This window comes from Gadus macrocephalus, chromosome 18, assembly GCF_031168955.1.
Source record: "Gadus macrocephalus chromosome 18, ASM3116895v1".
Taxonomy (NCBI): Eukaryota; Metazoa; Chordata; class Actinopteri; order Gadiformes; family Gadidae; genus Gadus; species Gadus macrocephalus.
Window position 1 is genome coordinate 14,532,485 of NC_082399.1, and position 14,971 is coordinate 14,547,455.

Below are 14,971 nucleotides of genomic sequence, written 5' to 3' on the forward strand. Positions count from 1 at the left end.
TGTAGCGCGACAAATTCGCTTGAATCTTTCAACTTTGCCGCGACATTCGCGTGATGACAGCCAATCAGAGTTCAACCGGCCAACCGTTCCCTCCAGTGCAGTACATTCGCCTGACAAAACTTTCACAGCGACTTTATTATGATTTGTCACGCGACAAAACTTGGGCGACAACGCGAACGGGCGACAAATGTGTCTTGGTGTGAATGCAGGCTGTAGAGAAAACACAATGAGAAAGACTACACGTCTCATATGTGACGTCACGCTCCCTCCAACTGGCGTGGACAAGACCGACAATCTTCCCATCGGCATAACTGAAACTCTCCACATGCCCGACTTATAACGGTTTTCACCTCTTTCGATGCTTTTATCCTCCCCTTGGAAAAAAGTGGTGAAGTGGAGCAGAGAGATCGCTATGTCTGTACCAGTGTTCCAAATGTTAAGCTTGCTGGTAGTTCTACCATGAGGACTCAAATCACGCACGGCTGGCCGCCAATCACCAATCACCAGCTACCAATCACCAGCTACCAATCACCTGCTCTATAAAGAGTAGTCTAACATATGCTGCTCAGGTCTTCGTTCGACGCACCTCCATCCACCCCACCACCACCAGGTCGGCCACAGTCTACTTGTCCAGGGGAAGGCTCCGCCCCTGCTAGTCCTGGCAGGATACGCCGAGTCCGCACGTCATCCTGGATCAGTGACGGGGCTCATGCCAAAGATTTACCATGCAAAATATTCCCATGTCGTTATTTAAATAAATCCTGTTCATACTTATCGGTGATCGAGTCTTTATGGGAGAAGTGCGGGTGATGACATATATCATTCGTGTCGAGAGCAGTGAAGAGCTGTAGTTCACAAAGCGGCCTCACACAAAACCTAACATTATCAAACTCATCTCATTTTCTTCCGCTTATCCGGGGTCGGGTCGCGGGGGGAGCAGCTCAAGCAGGGGGCCCCAGACTTCCCTTTCCCGGGCCACATTGACCAACTCTGACGGGGGGATCCCGAGGCGTTCCCAGGCCAGTGTTGAGATATAATCTCTCCACCTAGTCCTGGGTCTTCCCCGAGGTCTCCTCCCCACTGGACGTGCCTGAAACACCTCCCAAGGAAGGCGCCCAGTGGGCATCCTTACCAGATGCCCGAACCACCTCAGCTGACTCCTTTCTAAGTAAAGGAGCAGCGGCTCTAATCCGAGTTCCTCACGGATGGCTGAGCTTCTCACCCTATCCCTAAGGGAGACGCCAACCACCCTTCTGAGAAAACTCATCTCGGCCGCTTGTACCCGCGATCTCGTCCTTTCGGTCATCACCCAGCCCTCATGACCATAGGTGAGGATAGGAACGAAGATCGACCGGTAGATCGAGAGCTTTGCCTTGCGGCTCAGCTCTCTTTTCGTCACAACGGTGCGGTAAAGCGAACGCAATACCGCCCCCGCTGCTCCGATTCTCCGGCCAATCTCACGTTCCATAGTACCCTCACTCGCGAAACAGACCCCGAGGTACTTGAACTCCTTCACTTGGGCTAAGGACTCATTTCCTACCCGGAGTAAGCAATCCATCGGTTTCCTGCTAAGAGTCATGGCCTCAGATTTAGCGGTGCTGATCCTCATCCCAGCCGCTTCACACTCGGCCGCCAGCCGATCCAGTGAGTGCTGAAGGTCACAGGCCGATGATCCCATGAGGACCACATCATCTGCAAAAAGCAGTGACGAGATCCTCAGACCACCGAACTGCAACCCCTCCCCACCACGACTACGCCTCGATATCCTGTCCATGTATATCACAAACAGGATTGGTGACAAGGCGCAGCCCTGGCGGAGCCCAGCACCCACCGAGAACGAAACTGACTGGCTGCCGAGGACGCGAACACAGCTCTCGCTTTGGGAGTACAGGGATTGGATGGCCCTGAGGATAGGCCCCCTTATCCCATACTCCCGCAGCACCTCCCACAGTTTCTCCCGGGGGACCCGGTCATACGCCTTCTCCAGATCCACAAAACACATGTAGACCGGATGGGCATACTCCCAGGCCCCCTCCAGAATCCTTGCGAGAGTGAAGAGCTGGTCCGTAGTTCCACGTCCGGGGCGAAAACCGCATTGTTCCTCTTCAATCTGAGGTTCGACGATCGGCCGAATCCTCCTTTCCAGCACCTTGGAGTAGACTTTACCAGGGAGGCTGAGAAGTGTGATACCCCGGTAATTGGCACACACTCTCTGGTCCCCCTTTTTGAACAGGGGAACCACCACCCCGGTTTGCCACTCCTTTGGCACTGTACCCGACTCCCACGCGATGTTGAATAGGCGTGTCAACCATGACAGCCCCTCAACACCCAGAGCCTTTAGCATTTCTGGCTGGATCTCATCAATCCCTGGGGCTTTGCCACTGCGGAGATGTTTGACTACCTCAGTGACCTCCACCAGGGAAATTGACGACGAAACACCATCAACCTCGAGCTCTGCCTCCAACATAGAGGGCGTGTTATTCGGATTCAGGAGTTCCTCAAAGTGTTCCTTCCAACGTCCGACGACCTCCTCAGTTGAGGTCAACAGAGTCCCATCCTTACTGTACACAGCTTGGACGGTTCCCCGTTTCCCCCTCCTGAGGTGCCGGATAGTCTTCCAGAAACACTTTGGTGCCGACCGAAAGTCCTTCTCCATGGCCTCTCCGAACTTCTCCCACACCCGCTGCTTAGCCTCCGACACGGCAGCAGCTGCAGCCCTTCGGGCCTGTCGGTACCCTGCAACCGAGTCAGGAGTCCTCCAGGATATCATATCCCGGAAGGCCTCCTTCTTCAATCGGACGGCTTCCCTGACCACCGGTGTCCACCACGGTGTCCGAGGGTTACCGCCCCTTGAGGAGCCTAAGACCCTGAGGCCACAGCTAGCCACCGCAGCTTCAGCAATGGAGGCTTTGAACACCGCCCACTCCGGCTCAATGCCCCCAACCTCCACAGGAATGCTAGAAAAACTCCGCCGGAGGTGTGAGTTGAAGATACCTAGGACGGGGGCCTCCTCCAGACGTTCCCAGTTCACCCGCACTACGCGTTTGGGCTTACCAGGTCTATCCGGAAATTTCCCCCATTCCCTGATCCAACTCACAACCAGATGGTGGTCGGTTGACAGTTCCGCCCCTCTCTTTACCCGAGTGTCCAAAACATGCGGCCTCAGATCAGATGACACGATCACAAAATCGATCATTGATCTTCGGCCTAGGGTACTCTGGTACCAGGTACACTTATGAGCACCCTTATGTTCGAACATGGTGTTTGTTATGGATAATCCATGACTAGCACAGAAGTCCAATAACAAACGACCGCTCGGGTTTTGATCAGGGAGGCCGTTCCTCCCCACCACGCCTCTCCAGGTGTCTCCATCGTTGCCCACGTGGGCGTTGAAGTCACCCAGCAGAACTACGGAGTCCCCTACTGGAGCCCCATACAGGACTCCATTCAGGGTCTCCAAGAAGGCCGAGTACTCTGAGCTGCTGTTTGGTGCATACGCACAAACAACAGTCAGAGTTTTCCCCCCTACAACCCTTAGGCGCAGGGAGGCGACCCTCTCGTCTACCGGGGTAAACTCCAACACCGCGGCGCTCAGCCGGGGATTTATGAGTATCCCCACACCCGCCCGGCGCCTCACGCCCTTGGCAACTCCGGAGAAGAATAGAGTCCAACCCTTATCCAGGAGTACGGTACCAGAGCTGAGACTGTGCGTGGAGGTAAGCCCCACCAGATCTAACTGATAGCGCTCCACCTCCCTCACAAGCTCCGGTTCCTTTCCCCACAGCGAGGTGACGTTCCACGTCCCCAGAGCCAGCTTCTGCCGCCTGGGTCTGGTCCGTCGAGACCCCTGACCTTCGCTGCCACCCATGTGGCTGCGCACCCGACCCCAACGGGTCTTCCCACAGGTGGTGGGCCCATGAGATGAAGAGAGGGGTGGTGCCACGTAGTTTGTTCGGGCTTTGCCCGACCGGGCTCCGTGGCAAACCCGGCCACCAGGCGCTCGCCATCGAGCCCTCCGTCTGGGCCTAGCTCCAGACGGGGGCCCCGGGCTTCCTCCGGGCCGGGTCACATCTCCTCTATTTCCGTTATTCATTGAGGATTTTTGAACCATTCTTAGTCTGGCCCCTCGCCTGAGACCACTCTGCCATGAGAGACCCTACCAGGAGCACAAGGCTCCAGACAACACAGCCCTCAGGTTCACAGGGACACGCAAACCTCTCCACCACGATAAGGTGACGGTTCCAGGAGAGGTTATCAAGTATTTCTGTATCTTCTTTGTCAATCTTTTTTAGGCTTTATCAAAATCTTCTCTAGAAGGAAAACTGTAAATTCACTTTACAGAGAGGAATTATCAAACTTCTTTTTGAAATTCTTTAGTTTTCTTTGCATGAAAAATTATCATTTGAATCCACAAACAACATATGTGTAATCCAGGGCATATAAAGACCAAAAAATAAAAAATTGTCGTGTTTTAATTGGTAACGTCGCAGAACGTACATGGTACAAGTTTGTGTTGACTGCATGGACAATGGAATGTATCTATTATAAATGATATGGTAAGAACCTGGTAATACCATGGAAACAAACGGCTTCGTACCCAGTATTTAAGAAGATGTACCATGACACTAGAGGAAAACTGTTCCTGCAGATGTTGTTACCAGGTAAGTAATTCCATAGTTTCTAAGGTAAATTGAATAAACCCTTTCTAAATGGGCTATGTAGCTATGAATAATAACTTAAGAAAAGGTAATTTATTGGAAAGTACTATGCTCATTTCTAGATGGTACATCATTCAATTTGGGTTGTTACCAACATAAACCTTAGATAACTACAATTGTAACTTGAATTACTAGGTGTTTCTAAGAATTGTTGCCTAATTTCCTAGGAAGTACACAATAGAGTTATTACCAACCTAAAATAGTTACAACTACACTGTACTTAGTTGAGTTGATGGGTAATAGTGGAGGTTTTATTTAGTACTTCAGCTGTAATTCCTCTGTATTTACCTTCTTATTACCAGTGGTAATTACCGATTACTAAAACGGTGCTACTTCGCCCGGGGCGGGACTTTACGTCCTACGTCACTCGCTATGGGTGTGCATGTGTGAGCGTGACCGTTTGTCTCAGGGATCTGTGCACGAACTCCCTTGCACTACAGGATTACGAGCGTCAGTGTCGTTCGCGATGGAGGGTGGGTGACATTCCTACAGTCTGTGATGATAGGCTATATTTCTACAAATGACTTACTATTACTAGCGATTAACATAACGAAACAACACAAACTAAGCTAACATTAGACTATAGCCATACCAGATAATGCCATACCAAGCAAACACTTTTGGCGGGAAAAGGGCAAAGTGACTTCAAAAAGTCAACACTGTCAATGGTGAAATTGTCCAGATCATTACATTAACATTAATCTTTACTATTTTTCTCGAACATCTTATAGATCCACCCTGGGTACCGTCGTATTTTAAAATAATAAATATAAGCAATGGATACATTTCTGGATTTGTCCAGACTCAAAAAGAATGGAGAGTCTGCTGGAGGTCCACTCAAGGGCCACACTGACATCGTTTGTCAAATGGTAGGTGTAAGACCAGAGTGTGATGTATGAAGGAAAAGGCATTTGATGGATGGTTTGTGTTGTGTTTATGTTTTTTTTAATTCCATTAACATTGAGAAGAACAAATAAGTAAATATTCATTCTAATAAATAATAATGTAGCCTAATGAAGTTTGGGTGATTCTAAAAGCCCCTTTCATATTATCCTACTGCAGGTCTGAACACATAAAAGATGGCACCAAAGAGAGGCATCTATGGCAGGTGGAGGATTTCAATGAAGACACCCCTCTATGTGTAAAGAAAAGAATGGTCCTTGCTTGCCAGCATGGCAAAGCTCGACAGAAAAAAGAAAAGGTACATTGGTAAACAGTATAGTAAACCAACCCTCCTGTCTGGACCCTCAAATCAGAGAAACGTTGGTCTGTGGGTCCTGTAGACTTATAATTGAACACCCCTGATCTAAAGTAACACACACTCACACACCCCTGTTATTTTAGATCAGCGGTGTTCAATTGTAAGTCTACAAGGTACACCGACCAAAGTTTCTCTGATTCGAGGGTCCAGACAGGCACAGGTCAACTGTTCAAATTACATGAAAAACAGAATTACATAACATTTTGTGGATTTAATCATTTTTTGCTGCAATGTCTTCAGTTTTAATGGATGTCTAATAGGTGCAGGCCTATGCAAAATCTACACCTGACTTGTCTTGCACACACACAAAAATTTACACGTCTCTCATTATTTATCTTGCCTAGGAGAACCGTTCACCAGAGCATGCATACACAAAAAAACGTTTTCATGTCCAAAATGGTAAGAAGTTGGACTGCCCAGCTAAACTTTTCATTCGGTATGTGCTGAGGTAAGCTTTTTTCAACCGCTCTGTCTCCTTTGCAGGAGAAATCCAGTGTGAATCGATCAATAGTGAAAGTGAAAGCGATTTAGAGAGTCCCATTGCAAAATGGATCCAGGAAACGCGTGGAGAGTATTTGCATAACAGCGATTGTTACGTATTTTAGGCACATAAGCTGCCCCCACATAGCCACTAGGAAGCAGGATCGAACACACAAGCTGCATTACCCTCACATAGCCACTAGGAAGCAGGATCGAACACATAAGCTGCCATAAATACTCCAGCCACAGATGGCAGCACCTTTAGACAGGTGAGGAGGGCGGAGACATTACATCACACTGGCCACTCCTACTTCAGATAGGCAACGCCCACTTGACCCTAACCAGCGCGGCAGTGAGATTGGAGTTCAGAGTAGTGGTGGATTTAATGATTCGTTTCCGTGACCCAGTTCGCGTGATTCAGTTTATGGCGACACATTAGTGCCATAATTCACTAATGTGATAAAAGATGCATTCGGGCGTATTATATAATTCCACACACGTAGATATTAACTGCGAGCGCGCAGAGATCATTTGCGCGCTCGCAGTTAATATCTACGCGTGTGGAATTATATAATACGCCCGAATGCATCTTTTATCACATTAGTGAATTAGGCAACGCCCACTTGACCCTAACCAGCGCGGCAGTGAGATTGGAGTTCAGAGTAGTGGTGGATTTAATGATTCGTTTCCGTGACCCAGTTCGCGTGATTCAGTTTATGGTGACACATTAGTGCCGTAATTCACTAATGTGATAAAAGATGCATTCGGGCGTATTATATTATTCCACACGCGTAGATATTAACTGCGAGCGCGCAAATGATCTCTGCTCGTGCAAAACAGCCTCTCGCGCGCGCAAATTACCTCAGCGCGCGCAAAACAGCCTCTCGCGCGCGCAAATTACCTCAGCGTGCGCAAAACCTCTTGCAAAAGATGTTTTTACGCTCTCGCTCGAATTTAATTTTGGCACTATGGGGGAGGGAACCAAGGCAGGGCGGGCTTTCCTATGATTGGCCGTTTCTGATGCGCAATATTTGATTGACAGCCCTCCTCAGCCCTCCTCATTCAATTCTGAATTGTACAGTAAATGGCTGAAACGATAGTTACTTATTGTAACTCTAGATTCTATGAGTATAGGCGCAGCCTTTTAAGGCTATCGCTATTGGGTTATCCCTAGGCGTGAGCCGTAGCACTGAACATTTTGTAATCCCCGACCACCAACAGCGTGGGCCTCAATTACGTCCGCGTGCGGCGTGCCTCAACGACGTCCGCATTTCGCAGATATAGTCGGGCGCCGGCGGACGTTCTGCTCCCAATAAACAGCTTTTCTTCAGCTATTTAAAGGACAATGAGGCCGACACTTAAAAGGCTGCGCCTATACTCATAGAATCTGGAGTTACAATACGTAACTATCGTTTCAGCCATTTACTGTACAATTCAGAATTGAATGAGAGGAGGGCTGTCAATCAAATATCGCGCTTCAGAAACGGCCAATCATAGGAAAGCCCGCCCTGCCTTGGTTCCCTCCCCCATAGTGCCAACATTTAATTTGAGCGAGAGCGTAAAAACATCTTTCGCGAGAGGTTTTGCGCGCGCTGAGGTAATTTGCGCATGCGAGAGGCTGTTTTGCGCGCGCTGTGGTAATTTGCGCGCGCGAGAGGCTGTTTTGCGCGCGCAGAGATCATTTGCGCGCTCGCAGTTAATATCTATGCGTGTGGAATAATATAATACGCCCGAATGCATCTTTTATCACGTTAGTGAATTATGGCACTAATGTGTCGCCATATCAGTTCGCCAAGAGGAGTCGTTCGTTCGTTCAGTCGAGTTTCCGGTAGCACTAACTCCACTGAGTCTGACTGACTCAGCTGAGAACCGTGCAATGGCGTCCATTCCAAGATGCGATTTACCGCTACCGGAAACCAGGCTGAACGAACAAACGATTCGCGAACGACTCCTCCCAGTTCAGTCGAGTTTCCAGTGAATCGATTCACCGGAAACTTGGTGGAGGAGTCGTTCACGAATCAGCCTAGTTTCCGGTAGCGGTGAATCGCATCATGGAATAAACGCCATTGCACGGTTCTCAGGTGAGTCAGTCAGACTCAGTGGAGTTAGTGCTAACGGAAACTCGTTCGGTCGTTCGGTCGAATTTCCGGTGAATCAAATGGTTCACGAACGAACGAGAGAAACGAACCGGTTCGGTTCGTTCGTCCTAAAGACTTGTTCATTCGAACCGGTTCACGAACGAACGAGCCAACACTAGTTCAGAGACCTAGGCAGACCCGCAAAGAGACCCGGGCCTAAGCCCGGGGCTCGACGTAGCTCTTCAGTATGTCGCTCACACACGTGTTAGGTACAATTCCCTCCCTTTTGCTTCATAGTTACCATACCAAAATACTTTAACAAATAAAGTGAGTAAAAAGCGACCAAGGATTGGACTACTGTGGTAGAAATTAACCTTACATTCTATGTTAAACTATGATTATTATTAGGCCTACATATCATATATATACTTTAATGGTGGAAAAGAGCTGATCACCTTTAGCTGGTCCAGTCTAGCTACTGGACCAGATAAAATGAGACGGAGAGGTAATAAAGTCTATCGGCACGAGGACCTTGGATTTATTAAGTAAAGTGGCAACGGTTATACAGAGTCATAAAGCGTGAGAAATCGAATATGTCTAAGTCCCTAATCAGCGCTGATGGTTCGTCTGGAGCTTCGCCTCCGTGGAAGGTCTGCTTCAGAAGAAGGTGAAGAGTCCCTGTGTGATGCAGTCTTATGCTGTATCCTCCTCTCGATGAGGTGTGTGCGTTTGAGGTGTGTGCGGTTCGGTGTGTTTTGGCTCCCAGGCCCTGAGAGGGCTTCGTAACAGGGAGAGTTCCTCGTGTCTCCGGTGTGATAAATTAAAACGGGGAGTGCCCCCCTGAAATGTCTCGTGTGTGGTAATTTAATGTGGCTCTGAGGCCCTGGTATGGGCAGGTGTATCTCTTGGTTCCTCCTAACGGGGCAGAGCTCTCAAAATGTCTCCTGTGTGATAAATTAATGTGGCTCTCAGGCCCCTAGTATCTGCATGTGTTCCTTCTAGTGGGGGAGAGCTTCGAGGTGTCTCCTGTGTGATAAATTAATGTGGCTCTCCCGTTCTGGAGATGATACTGGTGCATTGTCTGAGTGTCCACCATCTGCCTGCCTGGGAGATGGGGCCTTCAGCTCCGGCCTTGACCTGACTATATATTATCATGTTTGTGTTATGTGTTTGTTGGGTTTAGAGCAAGAGTCGACTATATATTAATGTGCCTGCCATATGATGTGCTCATCAGGTTATTTTTCCCAACACATCTGATGGGCCATGTGGCACATCAGTCAGAGAGTCCAGTCTACTCCCATTTTGATGTACTCTCTGAAGACAATGCTTACATTCACACGTGTGAATCATCTCTGTTTGTATAAGGATAATATATGTTCTAAGGTCACATTGGGACTCAGAAGACATAAGAGAATGCTGACATCCACACAGTATGACCCTGATGGGAAATTCTATATTTGAGGAAAGTCCAACTTTGTATTGTGTAAGAATCGGGGATATAAGGAGCTGTCCAGGATTCGTTCGGTAGTGTGTATTCGAGGACACCATTCGCCGAATGGCATTCGGCTTTGTTGTCTCTCGTTTGCGGGTGGCAATAAACTCTCCATCTATACTTGACCTGGACTCCCCGATTCCTCTTGCTTATAGCTAGTTGAAGTGAATTAGATAAGTCCTTATTATTAATGCTACAACACTACTTTCTTCAAAAAAATGCGACAATTATATACATATGGTGAGTTTTCACCTCACAGGACAAACATTCGTAGGTAATCTCTCTCCTCACGATTCGTGACTATTATGTCTCATCACGATTACAAACATTCGTGGTTACTATAACTCCCAACGAAACAAAAAACCGGAGTAGGCTAGTAGTCCCCTCACGGTTACAAACAGATAAACCGCAGTAATTTGTCTCCTTACGTTACATTAGGCCTATATGGGATGGATAAAATCTATCGACATTCCCATTAATACAATTCCGGCTCTTAGCCTCTTCAATATGATTATTTAATTAAATCTCCTTCAGTTCTCCGCGACCGTTCAACTACACGTCTGTTATGATTTTGTAATCCCACGGCCGGGACCACGGAGCGCCGCGACCGGACGGTGGCTCAAACAACTCTTACACTTAAATATTCCTATAACTAATCCCATTGTTGTTTACATTCCCCCATCTGCCAAGGCGGAAGTCGCGTGTGACAAACCACTATCGCGAGACTTCAGTCCAAGTTCCCAGAGGCGTTCATTGTTGTGTCTGGAGATTTCAACCATGTCTGTCTCTCTAAGACTTTGCCCACCTTTAAACAGTTTATTGACTGTGCAACTAGAGGTGTTAAAACACTGGATCTCTTGTATGCAAATGTGAAAAATGCATACAAATGTACAGCACTGCCCCCTCTTGGTCGATCAGACCACGACATGCTACATCTCTCTCCCTCCTACACCCCAGATGGTCAGAGGCTGCCTGTCACCACCAGAACATCAAGAGCCTGGCATCCTGAGGCTGATGAAGCCCTGAGGTGCTGTTTTGAGACAACAGATTGGGATGTGTTCTGTGAGGACTATGGGAAAGACATCGACGGCCTAACAGAATGCATTACCCATTACATAAATTTCTGTTATGATGACATCATGCCATCCAGGGTAATTCGTTGCTTCCCTAACAAAGTGTTGTATAGTAGCGAAGTAGAAATACTTCGTTACTGTACTTAAGTAGTTTTTTTGGATATTTGTACTTTACTTTACTACTTATATTTCTCTGTACTTTTACTTTTACTTCGCTACATTTTGCGAAGAAAACGGATACTTTTACTCCGCTACATTTCCCTTGAAACCTTCGTTACTCGTTACAAAATCAACTCATCTTTAGAAAAAAAAAAAAGAATCATGAGAGATATGAGAATAACGTCGGGGACTGTGGTAGAACACAGACTGCGAGCCTGTTTGGCGAATCAGCTGTCCCAGCGCACGTTCGCAAAGCCCCCTTGCTTAGTTACTGTTGCTACGTCGATCAAAACTCCTACGACTGTCAACACACAAATGCATGGCTAGGACGAGGGCAAGGGCTATCAAAATTCTACTATTTGTATCAGGCTGGTTTGTACACGCAGTATTACAACACTATCTTATGCACTTCAATACGCTGTATATGTGCCATTTTTGCTACAAAGCTCATTTAAATACCCTTTTTGGGCAGGGACTTAAGTTTTCCGAAAATCTGCGATCCTGGATGACACCAAAATCAATATTAAGTAACGTGTACCAGCGCTTGCGGGATAATAGGTCGGGCTACGATATCTGTCAGTGTCAGTGATTTTTTTTTGGAGTAACTCCGCGACAGCATCCAGATCATGGCAAAATGGACTGCAATATGCAGTGGAAGGATGTTTTCAAAAAAGATCAACAACGAAGGGGAAACAACAATAATCGAAGCAAAATCATACAGGTCTCAATCAAAAAATTAGAAACTTCACGACCTCAAAATAAATACCACCAGCACAACATTTTAAACTAGTAAGGTTCTTTCACCGCTGGGTAATATTTGTATATATTTTAAGCTAGCTAATAACCTATAAAGATTATTTATTCTTATTCCATCTCTGGCGAGGTATCTATCTAGCCAGTTAGTGCTAAGGCATGATTGGACGAGGGCAGTTATGGGGAGGAGTTTCGATAACGGTTACTTGTACTTTTACTTTCAGTACTTAAGTACATTTAATATCAGAAAAGTACTTTTGATACTTAAGTACAGTAAAGATCAGATACTTTAATACTTTTACTTAAGTACTATTCTAAAAGGTGACTTTTACTTTTACTTAAGTAATTTTCCAGTAAGGTATCTGTACTTTTACTTAAGTATGGCTTTTGAGTACTTTATACACCATGGATAACCAGCAGCCTGAAGGCCTTACTAAATGAGAAGAAAAAGGCTTTCAGGGAGGGCGACAGGAATAAAATCAAAGAACTTCAGGATTAAGGAGGGGAAAGAAACATACCGGCTCAAACTGGAACAACAGTTGCAGCAGGATGGAGTGAAGCAGGTATGGGCTGCTTAGGCCCGGGTCTCTCTGCGGGTCTGCCTAGGGCTGCATCCGAATACTTAGTACTAGTGCTGTCAAGCGATTCAAATATTTTTTATTGACAGTGTAGTACGGTCTACAGCTATGCGTAGAAGGAACGCCTCCGAACGCTTCCGAACACCGCCGAAACTCCACCGGATGATTGGAGATGACGTAACTCCCCTCCGATGCCGTTAAAAATTACCTTGATAAGTTACCTGTTTTCTGTCTTGTCATCGTTGCTATTAAATTAAAAATGTTATTTAATTAAAGAAAAATTTAACACTTTAATAATTTAGGTATTGTAAAGGATTCTTAACATCCTGACCATGGACTTTTCAAAACACTGAGGTCAGGCAAACGTCTCTGCTGCTACAAGACCAGAACAGAGAGACTGAGGAGGAGCTTCTTTCCTCAAGCATTCCTTATCCTGAACACACACAATGACTATAAAACATCAATTACACCTTTTTTCACACACTGCTCTTTAAACTCCCTCTTGCTATTTATGAAAAATATTTCTTGATCTTTCTTTCTTCACACTCGCACAGAAAAAACAGTAGTATTTCTATGTATGTGACAAATAAACCTCCATGTATCAATAAAAGGCAGTAATTGTACTTATACCAATGACCATCTGTTTGTTCATTCATTCATTCATTCATTCATTCATTCATTCATTCATTCTTCCACAAATGAAAACAACACAAATGAACCATAAAAACACTCTTTATGAAACATGAAATATGATATATAAAACTGTACAAAACTGAATAAGAAATAACAGATTAGGGACACTCAGTCCTCACTGTCAGTGTCAGTGTCAGGACAGTTATCTTCCAGTTCCTCCGATTATTTTGTGTTGGCACAACTACGGCAACGACATAGGTCTGTGCAACACAATCCTGCAGCAAAACAGGAACATCTGTCTGTCTCACAGGCACCTTTGCAGCCACAGTGTATCACATGCAAAACACTGTCAGGGGCCGGATTTCTAGTCATCCAGGTGACGTGCAAGTTCCCATCCTCTATTTGCCAACCATATCCAGCAGGTGATGGAGCACTTGTAGTTTGTTTGAGACGACCTCATTATTGCAGCCTGGTAGTTTGCCCTTTTGCAGTGCTGATGGAGGGCATCAGTGGTAGGGGGAATGGATAATTCTGGCAAGGCTGATGATGTCATACAGAAAGCCTTGTACCTAGCTTCATTTACATTATCAGCAGCTGGCTGATCATATAAGTGGCATACATACTGGCAAAGAAATGCAAATGTTGACTGCTCCAAGTTAAAGTTAGTACCTAAACTTTTAGGTCCTAAAAAGCCTTTAGGTACTCATCTTTCTCACATGCAACAGAAAATGTCTTTCTTTTTCCTTTGCCATAAAAGGCACTTGTGGTGTCACACCCAGAGAATGTGTGAATTCCGATCAAGGCTGAACACACACTGGTTCCAAGAGCTGATGACACCTTGGTAATGTCAATGATACGTGTCCTGTTGCCAGTCCCTGTGAAAACATATAAAGTGCATGGCAAATCTGTCTGCACACTTACAGCAATGACTGCCACATCAGTGTCAGAGCTCTTGATAATTACAGCTTTATGCTCCCGTGCAGCATGTTGTGCATGCAAAAACACCCTTGTGTCACATTCTTCATGATCACACTGCAGGTCTTCAACAACACAAACAGACTGTACACCCTCCTAAGTGCTTCCTTATTTGTTCCTTCCGAGAGAAACTTTTTCCATTGGGTTGGGGTCTTCTGAGTTGGGCCAAAGATTTGCATGCGTTGTGACCCTGCATCAGCTCTACGTGACCGTTCTAGGTTTTTGATACTGATGAGTGGATACTGGTCAGTGACAAAGTCAATGCGTGTACACTTGTGCTGAAAAGCGAGTTGCAGTGTGTTCTGAAGGATGGTCTCTGCAAGCTCTCCAAATGTACCTGGGCTGGATCGCATGGCCTGTATGACTGCCATACCATCAAAAAGAATGGCACCATCCACTGGAACTTGGTCAACCAAGCAGTCTCCACCTTTGTTCTCTAATAGATCCATGAGAGCTGATTTATTTGTTTTGGCAAGTAAACCATCAGCACTTGCTAATGGATAGGACACAGTTCCCAAGGAATATGACGAATATGATGTTTTTTATAACTCTTTGGTTCATTATCTTCGTCGTCCGTAGTGCTCGACGAAGGCATGGTGACTGTTCGAGTGTTTTCCTCTATCGTTCACGTTGGATCTAACCACACGGGAGCCGCCATATTGCCATTCTGTTTACAAAAAGCAGCCCTCTCATTGGATAAGCATGATCACATGTCGAACCGTGGCACGGCTCCCGACAAAAATCTTATTACGCTCTGAAGTCTCTAGTTCT

General features: G+C 46.3%; 1 long non-coding RNA gene across 1 annotated transcript in view; it reads left to right on the plus strand.

Annotated features, from left to right (window-relative positions):
* The first annotated feature begins 4,456 nt into the window (after positions 1-4,456).
* The window catches only part of LOC132446476 (uncharacterized), a 365,756-nt gene continuing 355,241 nt past the window's right edge, over positions 4,457-14,971 (plus strand). The window contains exon 1 of the long non-coding RNA XR_009522858.1: positions 4,457-4,556. This is a non-coding gene — a long non-coding RNA (uncharacterized LOC132446476). The remainder of the gene's footprint in view (positions 4,557-14,971) is intronic.